We start from the raw sequence: 12,540 nt of genomic DNA, 5'->3' as shown, positions 1-12,540 counted from the left end.
CCCCTGTCCTACCCAGCCCTCAGCCAAACTCCCCTATACCGACCTTCCCTTCCCCTACTTCCCCTATTAGGACGTTGCCAATCCCAAACCCTACTACATCTACATCCTCCATTACTCCACCCTTAAAAACCCGACCCATCCAAGACTTGTATGTCACTCCACCACACCCGCGGCCTCCCCAACCAATTCTAGTACCTACCCAACCCAACCCACGGCCAAACCAGGCCAATCATTCTATGCAACTTCGCCACCGACCCAGGCATCCCCAAGCCTTTTCTACTAACCCTGTTCTTCTTGAACCTACTTGTTTCTCACAGGCACCAAAGGTACTTGAGTGGCAAACAACTATGACAGAGGAGTTCAACGCTTTGGTCCAAAACGGGACATGGTCTCTTGTTCCACAAACTCGTGATATGAATTTGGTTGGATGCAAGTGGGCTTATCGGATCAAGAGGAAGGCCGATGGCTCTCTTGAACGTTACAAGGCCCATTTGGTGGCCAAGGGTTTCCATCAACAGTATGGCCTTGACTATGGGGAGACATTCAGTCTGATTGTTAAGCCTACCACAATCAGATGTGTTCTATCTATTGTAGTTTCTCGGGGCTGGCCGGTTCATCAATTAGATGTCCAAAATGCATTTTTGCATGGGGTGTTGAAGGAGGAAGTATACATGTCCCAACCACAGGGTTTTATTGATTCGAATCATCCTACGCATGTCCGCAAGCTTCATCGTGCACTTTATATGCTGAAACAGGCACCACGTGCTTGGTTTCATAGACTTTCCAATTTTCTTCTTCAGATTGGTTTTATCGGATCAAAGACTGATACATCACTCTTCATTCGACGGACTGGCACTCATGTTTGTTACATTCTCCTTTATGTGGATGATATTCTTGTAACCTCTAGTGATGCCTCTAGTGTTCCTATCATTATTTAGCAGCTCTCATGTGAGTTCTCTCTTAAGGATTTGGATCCCTTGCATTTTTTCTTAGGTATTGAGGCCTTGCCACACTCCAAGGACTTCTATTATCTCAATCCCGGTACTTATCAGATTTATTGCACCGCACAGGCATGACGAACTGTAAACCAATCAAGACCCCAATGGCTAGCTCATCTACTGACTCAGATTCAAAGGGTGTCCTGTTTTCAGATCAAACCAACTACAGATCCGTCATTGGTGCTCTCTAGTATATCACGCTTACTCATCCTGATGTGTCATTTGTACTCAATAGGGCATGTTAGTTTATGGATGCTCCAACTAATGTGCACTGGCAACATGCAAAGCGCATCCTCCATTACCTCAAAAGCACCAACACTCACGAGCTTCTACTAGAACGTTCCCAATCTCGTTCCTTCCAAGCCTTTTTTGATGCAGACTGGGCCGGTGACAGTGGTAATCAAAAGTCCACTGGAGGGTTTGCAATTTTTCTTGGTCCCAATCTGGTGTCCTGGACTTCCTGTAAGCAACGTACAGTTGCACGCTCTTCTACTGAGGCCAAGTACAAGGTCCTTACAGATGCCTCAGTTGAGTTAATATGGCTGGAATCATTACTTTTAGAGCTTGGTTATCCTTTGAATAGACCACCATTGCTTTAGTGCGATAATATTGGTGCTACTTACCTATCGACGAACCTGATTTTTCATGCTCGCACCAAACACGTGGAAATTGATTTCCACTTCGTTCATGATCGTGTGGCTAAGAACAGTTAACTGTACAGTTCATATCCACCCATGACCAGTTGGCCGATACATTTACGAAAGCCTTAACAACTGCTTGTTTTGAATTCTTGAGGGACAAGCTAAAGATTTGGTTGCTCGATTCTCCACCTTGAGGGGGTATATCACTACCATACGGTTATACCATCAAGATTTTCTTCTCCAATAGATTTGGAAACTCATTAGCACATGTGATATTGAATTATGTCACATGTGATATGGAAATTGTCTAAGATCTCCAAGCTGATTTGGAATCCATTCTCCTATATAAATACATTATTTCATGTGATATCATTCCTTGTATAGATCAACTAGGTTGTAATCTATTTATATCTCCATTGGATAATCAATCAATCTAAGGAAAATATATTCTCTTGACAATTACCCACCCCCTGTGAATGACCGAAATCCCATTCCCTAGATGGTTTCACAGGTGCTCTTATTGGCCCAGGGCACATGTAGGTCTCCTCATAGAATATCTCCCAATTTTTAATTAATAAGAGCAGGTACTTACTACTAAATTTCTTTTAGGGAAAAAGAATGGGTTGCATGGCTGGTGTGGCTTGTGTTCCTAAATACAATACCGCCCTTCCCCTATAGAAAGACAGAAATTCAACCCAGGTTGATGCTTGAGTACGCACTCCCATTGGACATAGCACATGTGTAGGCTCTAGAGGCCCAGGCAGTTTTCTCTCACCCTTTTTTTTTTTTTGTTAATGGAATATAAACACTACTTTGGGGACCTTGTGTTTTCAAGTTCTATCCACTTAGAAATGATTGTTCATCTCAGCCATGAGTTTCTCACGTTATCCTTAATAAAATTTCTCTTTCCAAAAAAACAAAAAAAGTTCAATCGACTTAGAGGTTATTCAGAGTCTCTCTCTCTCTCTCTCTCTGTAGATCACAATCACATATAGCAATGGCAATAGAGGAATCATCGCAGTCAGACCAGTCGAAGTGGGAAGGCAAGCTTTGCGCATAGCTAAAAGGTGCAACTTTAGACCAAGTGTGGCCTCTATTAGAGGACTTCTTCAACCTCCACAAATGGTTCCTTGGCATCGACACTTGTAAGGTGTTGGAGGGTGTCTCTGGCAGCCTAGCTGCATCTGCTAATTCGCCAAATCAACAACAACAACTTTTGTCCCTGCATGGCTGTATTAGAGTGAATAGTGATCCTTAATTCATTCATAATCCCAAAGGGGATATATATACATGACATACACCGAGGTTTAAACAAGGTAACCCAATATTGGGTGATACAGAGAATATTGGATGGCTGAGAATAGCCTAAGATATGCCATATATAATCCACATGTGATAATAGATCGATTGTGTTGCTATAGATAGCTTGAGTCATATCACATGTGATATCACATTGATAATGAACTGAGAAAGGAAGGTGAATCGTCTCCAGTGATCTTTCTCTCTATACACCTCCTAAAGGTGGAGAATCGGGTAACTGAATCTTCAGCTTGTCCCTAATGCTTCAAATCTGGAATACGCCAACAGTTTGGTCAAGGTGTCAGCCAGTTGATCTTGTGAGGAGATGAACTGAACCTGGTGCGTGCATGTAATACTGGGTTGGCGGAGAGGTACGTGGCCCCTAGATTATCACACCATAATATCGATGGGCCAGATATTGGATAGCCGAGTTCAATGAGAAGAGATTCCAGCCACACAAGTTCTGCTGATGGATCAACAAGTGCTTTGTATTCTGCTTCAGTTGAAGAACGGGCAACAGTACGTTGCTTGTGAGAAACCCAAGAGATAAGGTTCAGTCTAAGAAAAATAGTAAAACCCCCGATAGACTTGCGATCAGAGCCATCACCAGCCCAATCAGCATCAGTGAAGACCTAGAGAGAGCGAGATGGGGAGCGCTCAAGGAGCGGGCTAGCAGATTGGGTGCTTTTCAAATACTGAATAATGCACTTAACTAATTGCCAATGTTCCTCCAGTGGGGAATGCATGAACCGACAAGCGCGGTTGACTACAAAAGAGATGTCCGGATGAGTTAGGGTAACATATTGTAGGGCACCCACAATTGAACGATACCTGGTGGGATCAAACATTAGCGCACCCCCTGAATCAGAGAACTTAGTAGTGGAGGCCATGGGGGTCTTAACCGGCTTGCAGTCCACCATTCCAGTATGCTAGAGCAGATCCAAAATATAGCGAGATTATGACAATAAAATTCCCTTAGGATGGCATTTGACCTCAATTCCCAAGAAAAAGTGTAGATCCCCAAGGTCTTTGATAGAAAATTCACCAGAAAGCCACTGCAACAGAGAATATATCATGGAGGAATTGCTGCCTGTTACAATAATGTCATCCACATAAATAAGAATGTAACAAACATGAGCCCCAGAACGGTGAATGAAAAGAGATCTATCAGTCTTAGATCCAATAAAACCCAATCCAATCAAAAACTCAGATAGACGATGAAACCAAGCATGCGGTGCTTGCTTGAGACCATACAGAGATTGGTGGAGTTTGCAAACATGATGTGGGTATGAAGGATCAACAAAGCTCTGTGGTTGAGATATGTATACTTCTTCATCTAATGAGCCATGAGGGAAGGCATTTTGAACGTCTAGCTATCTTATTGGCCAGTCCTGGGAAACTGCAACTGATAGAACACATCTGATGGTTGTGGGTTTGACCATTGGACTGAAGGTCTCACTATAGTCTAGCCCATGGTGGGTGTTGTTGTGATGATGGTGCTCGGTCAGGCTGCTGTTGGGATGGTGGAGCTGTGGCTGGTGCGGTCTGTGGGTGATAGAGGTCAAGGATAGGACGAGTGCGCAAGGGAGGTGATGGCGGTGAGGGTGGAGAGGCTTTTGGGCTGCGAGTGGGGGTACTCATCGGGGTTAGGATGGGGTAGGCATTGCTCACGGGTGATGGAGTAGGAGAGGTCATAGGGTAGGGCTGAATGGGAGAGTCCATAGGAGAGGATTGCACGGGTAATGGTAAAGGGATAAGTGGTGGAGAAAGTGGAGCTGACGCCCAAGGTTGGGACGGGCTTGATGGTTGAGCAAGTGGAAGTGATGGTAAGTTTCCCGAGAAAGGAAAGGGGTGCTCATCAAACCGAACGTGATGAGAAATTATGAATTTTTGGGACTGCAAATTAAGACAATGATAACCCATATTTGTAGGATTGTAACCAAGAAAAACACATGCGGAGGACCGATAATCCATTTTGTGACGGTTAAACAGACGAAGATAAGGATAATAGAGGCAGCCAAAGACTTTTAGAAAACCATAGTTAAGGACTTTGTGAGAAACCAATTGAAAGGGAGAAATACCAAGGGAGACAGAGGAGGGCATCCTGTTAATTAAATATACGGCAGTCTCAAAAGTAATGTGCCAATACTTCTATGGCACAGACCCATGAGCAAGAAGGGAGAGACTTGTCTCAACAATATGTCGATGACGTCTCTCAACAGCGCCTTGCTGCTCATGGGTGTGTGGCGCAGAAAGGCGATGGGTGATGCCAAGCCTGGATAAAAAGGTGGGGAGAGAGCGAAACTCGCCACCCCAGTCAAATTGCAAAGCTTTAATTTTCCTACCAAACAATCGTTCCACTAGGGCTTGAAATTGAGGAAAAATGGTAAAAACATCAGACTTGCGGACTAATGGATAAAACCAGATAAATCTCATATTATCATCCACAAAGATCACATAATATCGATGATTAGAAATAGAGGGAGTGGGCGAAGGCCCCCAAACATCAGTATGAATTAAGTCTAAAGGAAACATACTTTTACTACTAGAAGTAGAAAGGGAAAGACGACTGGCTTTGCTGAGTTGACAAGCCTTACAAAGAGTACTTAAACGATTACTAGTAGACGGTAGACCATTTATTTGAAGCATATGCCTGAGGAGACGTTCATTCGGATGCCCAAGACGACGATGCCAAATATCAAAAGAACTACGAACAGCAGAAGGCGCAGACGGGGAAGGGGAGGAATATAACTCATATAAGCCATCTTTACTCGGTCCGGAAGTAGTGTTGCCTTAGTTACCTGATCCTTCACAAGAAAATGGGAGGGGTGAAACTCAAAGAAGACATTATTATCTTTTGAAAATTTCTGAATAGATAAAAGAGATTTTGAGAGGGAAGGAACATGTAAAATGTCAAGTAAATAGAAAGAACGAGATAACAAAGAAGGGATGGAAGAAGAACCAATATGCGAGATCTGTAGCCCTTACCATTACCAATGTGCAGTTGATCTGGATTGGTGTATTCATCATATTAAAAAAGTGACTAAAAATCCGGAGTTACATGGTGAGAGGCACTAGTGTCAGGGTACCAAGGTAAAGCAGTGGATGGGTGGGGAGTAGGTAAAAGTGGTGGGTTAGGGTGAGGATAAGAAGGGAAGTGGGATGCTGGGTTGGGGTATGTCACGCCCCAAACCACCCCCTGGGAGGATTTAGGCAGGTGACCGGACATCCTACGACATCCGCCAATCCCCAAGGATCAAGAAGCAGTACTTACACATCCCAAACCACACCATGAGGGTAAAAGACAATTAAAAGAATATCAGAGTGCCATGGAAGATCAGACTACCCACAGATGATATATATCATCAACAAACAAATCCCAATTTCCTATGTTATACCATATACATATCCATTTATGTTTAATAAGTACATTATCTTGGTAATTACACTTCTTAAAAGAAAGAAACTTAAATAATAACAAAATCGTTGCTAAGCAACGAGATGAGGAAGATCTACAATTCCATCAACAGCTTCCTCGCCCATTGGCAAACCCGTTCTTGCAAAATCAACTAAAAGAGAATATACAAGAGTGTGAGCTCCACCGAGCCCGTGAATGAAATATAAACCATGCATGCACATGCAAGTACAACCAAATGAGTCCTACATGAGGTGCAATTCATTTTAATTATTAGCCACCTAACGTCACAACTAAGGCGGGTTAGTGCTACTACAATCCACAATACGTGTACCCCTAGTGCGGGCTTGGTTACCCCTTCCTGCGATACACCCATTGGGTTGTCGGAGAGGACCAGTCAGCTCCAGCATCTCCCTACCTAGGTCAGCCTGACCAGCCCTCTGTGATTATCCTGTGAAGTGACCGTCAACTTATAACTCAATGATCACATTTCTTTTCTTTTGGATTATATTGTGGCATAAAGCCCGGCATATAGCTCAAGGTCACATTTCTTTTCCTTATTATGGTTTTATGCCCGACATATAGCTCATAATTGAATTGTGGTTTAAAACACGGCATATAGCTCAAGGTCACATTTCTTTTCCTTATTATGGTTTTAAGCCCGGCATATAGCTCATTATTGAATTGTGGCTTAAAACCCGGCATATAGCTCAAGGATTATACGGTCAATCCCACAGGCATCCAACACCTTAACCCCTGTTGGCAAGGGTGCATAGCACGGGTGATGAAACTTTAGCCCCATGTCTATATGGCATCGTATGAGTCAGGCGGTGGCAACCGTATCCCATAATACGGGCTACCACAGGCCTCATTTCCAAGCCAGCTACGGCATCTAATCTAGCAATTCCACATACAAGCATTATCATCCATTTCCAATGTTCATCAGATAAGATTCAGAATTCAAATGAGAATATAAAACAATTTAAAGTACTTAAAGATAGTAAATATTGTTGTTGTTGTCATGACCCATCAGTCATGTTACACCTACACTCATGGCGTAATTCCACTCACCTTGGTTTGATCCTACCGGTTCAGTTGTTTGTTCAGTTCCGACTGGTATCTGATTGTGCACCTTGAGCACGGAAACAAATCCTAAAGTAATAAATAAAAAATATGTTATTTTAATTATTCAAAACTATTTTGGATAACCCAGTGTTAGTGTAGGCTCCTAGGTCTAATTCGGTGCTCAGTCCGAGTTCACTTTGAATTCTCCGGGCCTTGCACTGGGCTTTAGGCCCATGTCCCGGTGCATTATCCGGAGTATGTGGTCTAGGGGCAGAATGGTCATTTACCACTGTAATACATGGTTCTAGGTCACAATAGCCTTACAACACAGTCCCTAGGTGCGGTCTGCAGACCAACATAGACACGGTTTCCAAGCCTGCGGGACCCACTTGGGTACCCAAGGTATACATAATTATGGACAGATGTGAGGAGGGGTATTTTGGTCATTTTCCACCTCCTTACACTATTTATAGTCCATATGTGGAGGTCCCCCAAGTCAAATCAGCAAAACAGTGAAGTTTTCATTCATTGGGTGATGTCTCTAGGTGATGTCTGCATCGCCCAGTGCCATCGCCCAGTGCCATCGCCCAGTGGCATCACCCAGAGATTGCAAAACCGGAATCAGGCTGAGATTCCAAGGTTTTGAACCACAGGCAGTGCATGGATCCTCTCCCCATGCATGTTGGGTCATTTTGGATCCCCAGGGGCATACTTTGCACTGGTCCTTGTGGATTTTCACCTGGGCCCACCACTTGGCTGCCAGAGGCTGCCCAGACAGCCCAGTGAATAGTAACCCAGCATAACTTCAGCTGCAAGCCACGGTTTTGGCTGCATGCAAAGCTGGTTTTATGTATAAAATAGTAATCCAAAGCTGCTACCACCTAGGGTTAGGTTCCATGCAGCCAGGGCATGCACTCAGGACTCCAAACAGTCAAATAACAGTGCATCTGGCAGTGCAGCCATGCACAGCCAGATTTTGGCTTCAAGACCAGCAAAACAGATCTGTATTTTTACTCAAATATCTTAGATCTTCCATGCTCCATGCTTGCATGGCAGCTCTGGAGCAGTTCTAGGCAGTTTCCAGCTGTTCTGGGCTGCCAGATGGCCAGAAATCCATTAAAACCATAGAGATCTAAGAAGAAAAATAGTACAGCAGGTTTATTACATGAAAGATGCTCAGATCTTACATGCAACAGGTTTGCATGCTAGATCTGAGGCAGCACAAGGCAGCCCCCAGCTGTTCTAGGCTTCCCTTGGCCAGATCTACCTCCATAAAGCATAGATTCAAAAGAGGAAATAGAGAACAGCAGCATAGCAACAGGTATAGGTGTAGTTTTATACCTGAGAACAGCCAAGAATGGCTGCCGGAGCTGGGCTTTGGAGGTTGGGACAGCTTCCCCTCCTTCTCTCTTCTTCTTTCCCTTCCTTTCTTCTTCCTCTCCTTCTCTTTTCTCTCTTTTCTCTCTTCTTTTCTCTCCCACGTTTTCAGCAGTAGAAATAGGTTCCAAAATGAGGCTAAGTCCTCTATTTATAGACCAGCCCTTGACTAGGTCCTGTTTGGCTGCTTAGGCCCACTTCAAGAATGTTTTTTAGAGTGATTCTCAGTCATTCCGGGCTCTCTGGTGGGGCCCACAGTGATCCGAGGGCATGAGATGGTCCCCCAGACTCCCCTCATCCTATGGAGGGTGTTTATGGCCAACACCGGTGGTCCCCACACATCTGTAGATCAAAATACAGCAATTTCCCACTCTGGGCGATGTCTCTAGGTGATGTGTGCATCGCCCATTGACATCATCCAGAGAATTCATTTACAAAATGTTTTGGATTGAAATGAAATGTCAGTCCATTTAGAGACATAATTGGCTCATGGTTCCTTCTAATAAAATGAAGCTCTATGAATCTAGTTTCTAGAAAAATTGGAATCAAATGAAATGAAGATTGGGTTATGAAGTTATGCTATTTTTATTACACAAAGATCAACCTGTCAAAACAGCAGGATCCCATTTTGACAGCAACTTGAGCTAAGCTTTTAACTAACTTAGAGATAGATCTAAGTAATGGTGTCTTCTAACAAAATGCAGCCCTATGAGTCTAGTTTCTAAGAAAATTGAAACCAACTCAAATGAAGTTTGGGTGGTGGAGTTATATCATTTTAACTAAGAAAACGTCTATTTGTAAATTAGCAGAATTTGTCATTTATGTTGGGATTTAAGATGTATGTATGGAATTGGGTTCTCATCATCAAACCAATCATGAAAATTGATATTTGGGTTTAAAAATGCTTTATCTAAAACATTCAAGGTGATGAGGGTCATCATTAGTTTAGCCTAGAAGTAGGATTTAAATCCAAGGGTCCTAGAATCAAGGTATGGCACCTTCCTTAGCCTGTACATTTTGTGATGAGCTGTACAGTCACAAGGAGTTTGTGTTTACCTTCTTAATGGTATGTAGGTCCTCACCAATGGGCTACCTCATCATGTTCAACCTCGGGTCCATTGCACCACAGTATGCTGGTAGCCTTGACCTCGGATTCTGGGCTTTCAACAAAAATTCCAATTAGCCCCTATTTTTGGGCAGGGGTTTTACAGGGTATGTATGGTGGGCTGAAGATGTGGCGGAGTGGTTGGGAAAAGGATAAGTAGAAGGGGTGGGGAAACCAGCCTGAGGTTGGTAAAAACATCTGTCAGTAGAGTGATTGGTGCGTTTGTAGATGGAGCACCAAAATCGACCATACCCGGTAGGAGATCCACGACCACGACCACCACCACAGCCTCCACGTCCCCAACGGCCACCACGACCACCACGGTTTGGTGGAGAGGAACCAGAAGGGCCGGATGATGAGGAGCGCTGAACATTGTTTGTAGTTATCCGAGTAGAAGTGGCAGTAGCATCTGTGATTGCAAGCTTCTTCAGGGATGAGGCATGGAGAAATTTGTGGCTCAATAGCATGGCATGCAGGTCATCATAACCGATTGGATCTGTCTGAGTGAGAAGAGAGGACACCATAGATTTAAACTCGGACTTAAGCCCACAATAAATATGAAGGTTGAATGCTCCAGGGCATAGGGGATGACCAGCAGCAGATAGTTCGTCCGCAATGGTCTTGGCACGCTGCAAGAAGAGAGACACAGATTCGTCTGGCTGTTGTTCAAGATCAGTCAACGCCATACTCAAGGACATCAAACGGCTCTCAGAGGGAGAGGAGAAGGCAGTAGTCAAAGTGAGCCCAATGACACGCTGGTGCATTTTCCAACAATCAGTGGAAATACTTCTTCAAAGAGAGAAGAAATAAGCATGCTGCAAATGAGGGAGTCCTGACGCCGCCAAGCAGCAGTCTCAACAGGGTCCGTAGGACATGGGGTCGAGCCATCGATATGGCCAAACAAATTCTGTCGGTCAAGAAACGGTTCCACTTGGGTCTGCCAAAAAATAAAGTTCTTAGATGTAAGTTTTATTGAGATGTAAAGGTGAGCATGGTTCAAAGAGGGGGAAGAGAGGGACGGTGAAGGAGAGACTCGTGGCCATTGATCCTATAGAACGTTGGCTGAGCTATGAGGTCACTGAAAATAATATTGGGATGAAGTCTTACATGGCCACCATGAAGGTTCTTCAACTCTCGAAGCCTGCCAATGAAGGTTGTCAGATCGAGTGGTCATTCGTGGCAGATCCTGTTGAAGGCTTGACTTTCGAGGGGTTCCTCTCTTATTTGGAATCCATCCTTCAAGGCATGGCCCAGAGAATGGATGAAGCTCTCTGCCCTACTCCAACCTCTCTCTGAACTAAGTTCAACTGAAACTTGATTTTATGTGTTGTTGATACAATTTGCAGTAAATAAAGTAGCAATTCACTGTCATAGTGTAGGTGGGTTCATGTAAGGATGGATGCTGCTACTGTTTATCACATATAAGTGCATGGTGGTTTATAATTTTTTATATCCGGCAGGTTTTTGCAACGATCAATGGTGTTTTTGTTGGGTCACAGACCCTTTTGCCTGTCATATTTATCAGAGGAATCAATCCGTTGTTCTGGGTACCGGTTGTGGCAATTGGGGCTTTCAATCTACCTTTGTAGATTGGAGCGAGGCCACTTACAGATGGGTTTTATCGCAAAACTCCTTCTCTGTTTCCCATCTTCTTCCTCTCTTTTATCTTCTGAACCCATTTTTTTTGTCCTTCTTCTCTTCTTTTTTTCCTCAATTAACCGAAAACCCTCTCACTATCCATTATCTGAAATTCTATTTCAACTGGGAGAGACCCCTGTAGATTTCTTTAGAATCGAACACTACTCTTGCGATGATTTTTCGAAGCCTAGAACCAGAGTCTAAGGAACACTTATGGGGAAAGGCAAAAGGAGGAAGGTAGATGAGATCATTGAGATGTGATGATATCAATAATTAATATGCTTATTAGGAGATGTTTGCAATGTTGGGAAAAGTGGCAAATGAACCTCATGCTCTTCGATTCTCACAATTTCCCCTTTTTCAATTAAAGTTAGATTCTTAAAACTCTCTCTTACGTTGAAGCAATAAAACCATTTGTCCATGAACACATATTTGCAGAGTGCCACCTCCTCTTTGACATTTTTCCATCCATCTCTCTGTGGATGTGTGGAAACTGAGACTCTAAACCTGATTATTTATGTTTTGATTAGTAATTAAAGGAGAGGAAAATCTCGTCTCCTTTCGCCTTCTCCCCACCAGTTGTTTGTTAAAGCTCTATTTGTCAGATTTGACTTCTGGAATCCCCTGAGAGGGCGTAATAGAAAGTTATCGACCTCACCTACTATGGAAGAAATTAACAGAGAAGTAATAAGAACTCAAGAATTCAAGCAGTTGTCAAAAGGAAAAAAAATATTGCACTGATCAATCAAGATATGACCCTGGGAATTTTATCGGAAAAACCAACATAGTCGATCTGTTTGGCTATGGTGGTTTCAATCTGTGGGTTTTGAATGTAGAAGAAAAGAAAAAAAAGAAGTTAGAAAACCAGGAGAAGAAGAGAGCAAAGTGAGCAAAGTGAGCAAAGTGGGCATTTCCCATTAAGTATTATTTAAATGGATATTAGAAGAGAGCAAAGTTGGTATTTTACATTGTATTATTAAACACTATCCACTTAGGGGGTGC

The 12,540-nt window shown here is 43.3% G+C and overlaps 1 pseudogene; it reads left to right on the top strand.

Moving 5' to 3' along the window:
• The first annotated feature begins 2,598 nt into the window (after window positions 1-2,598).
• On the top strand, window positions 2,599-11,198 carry LOC122665545 (annotated as a pseudogene).
• Window positions 11,199-12,540: the final 1,342 nt, after the last annotated feature.

This window comes from Telopea speciosissima, chromosome 6 (assembly GCF_018873765.1).
Source record: "Telopea speciosissima isolate NSW1024214 ecotype Mountain lineage chromosome 6, Tspe_v1, whole genome shotgun sequence".
Lineage (NCBI taxonomy): Eukaryota > Viridiplantae > Streptophyta > Magnoliopsida > Proteales > Proteaceae > Telopea > Telopea speciosissima.
The sequence above is the reverse complement of the archived record's forward strand: the minus strand, read 5'-3'. Positions and strand labels throughout refer to the sequence as shown.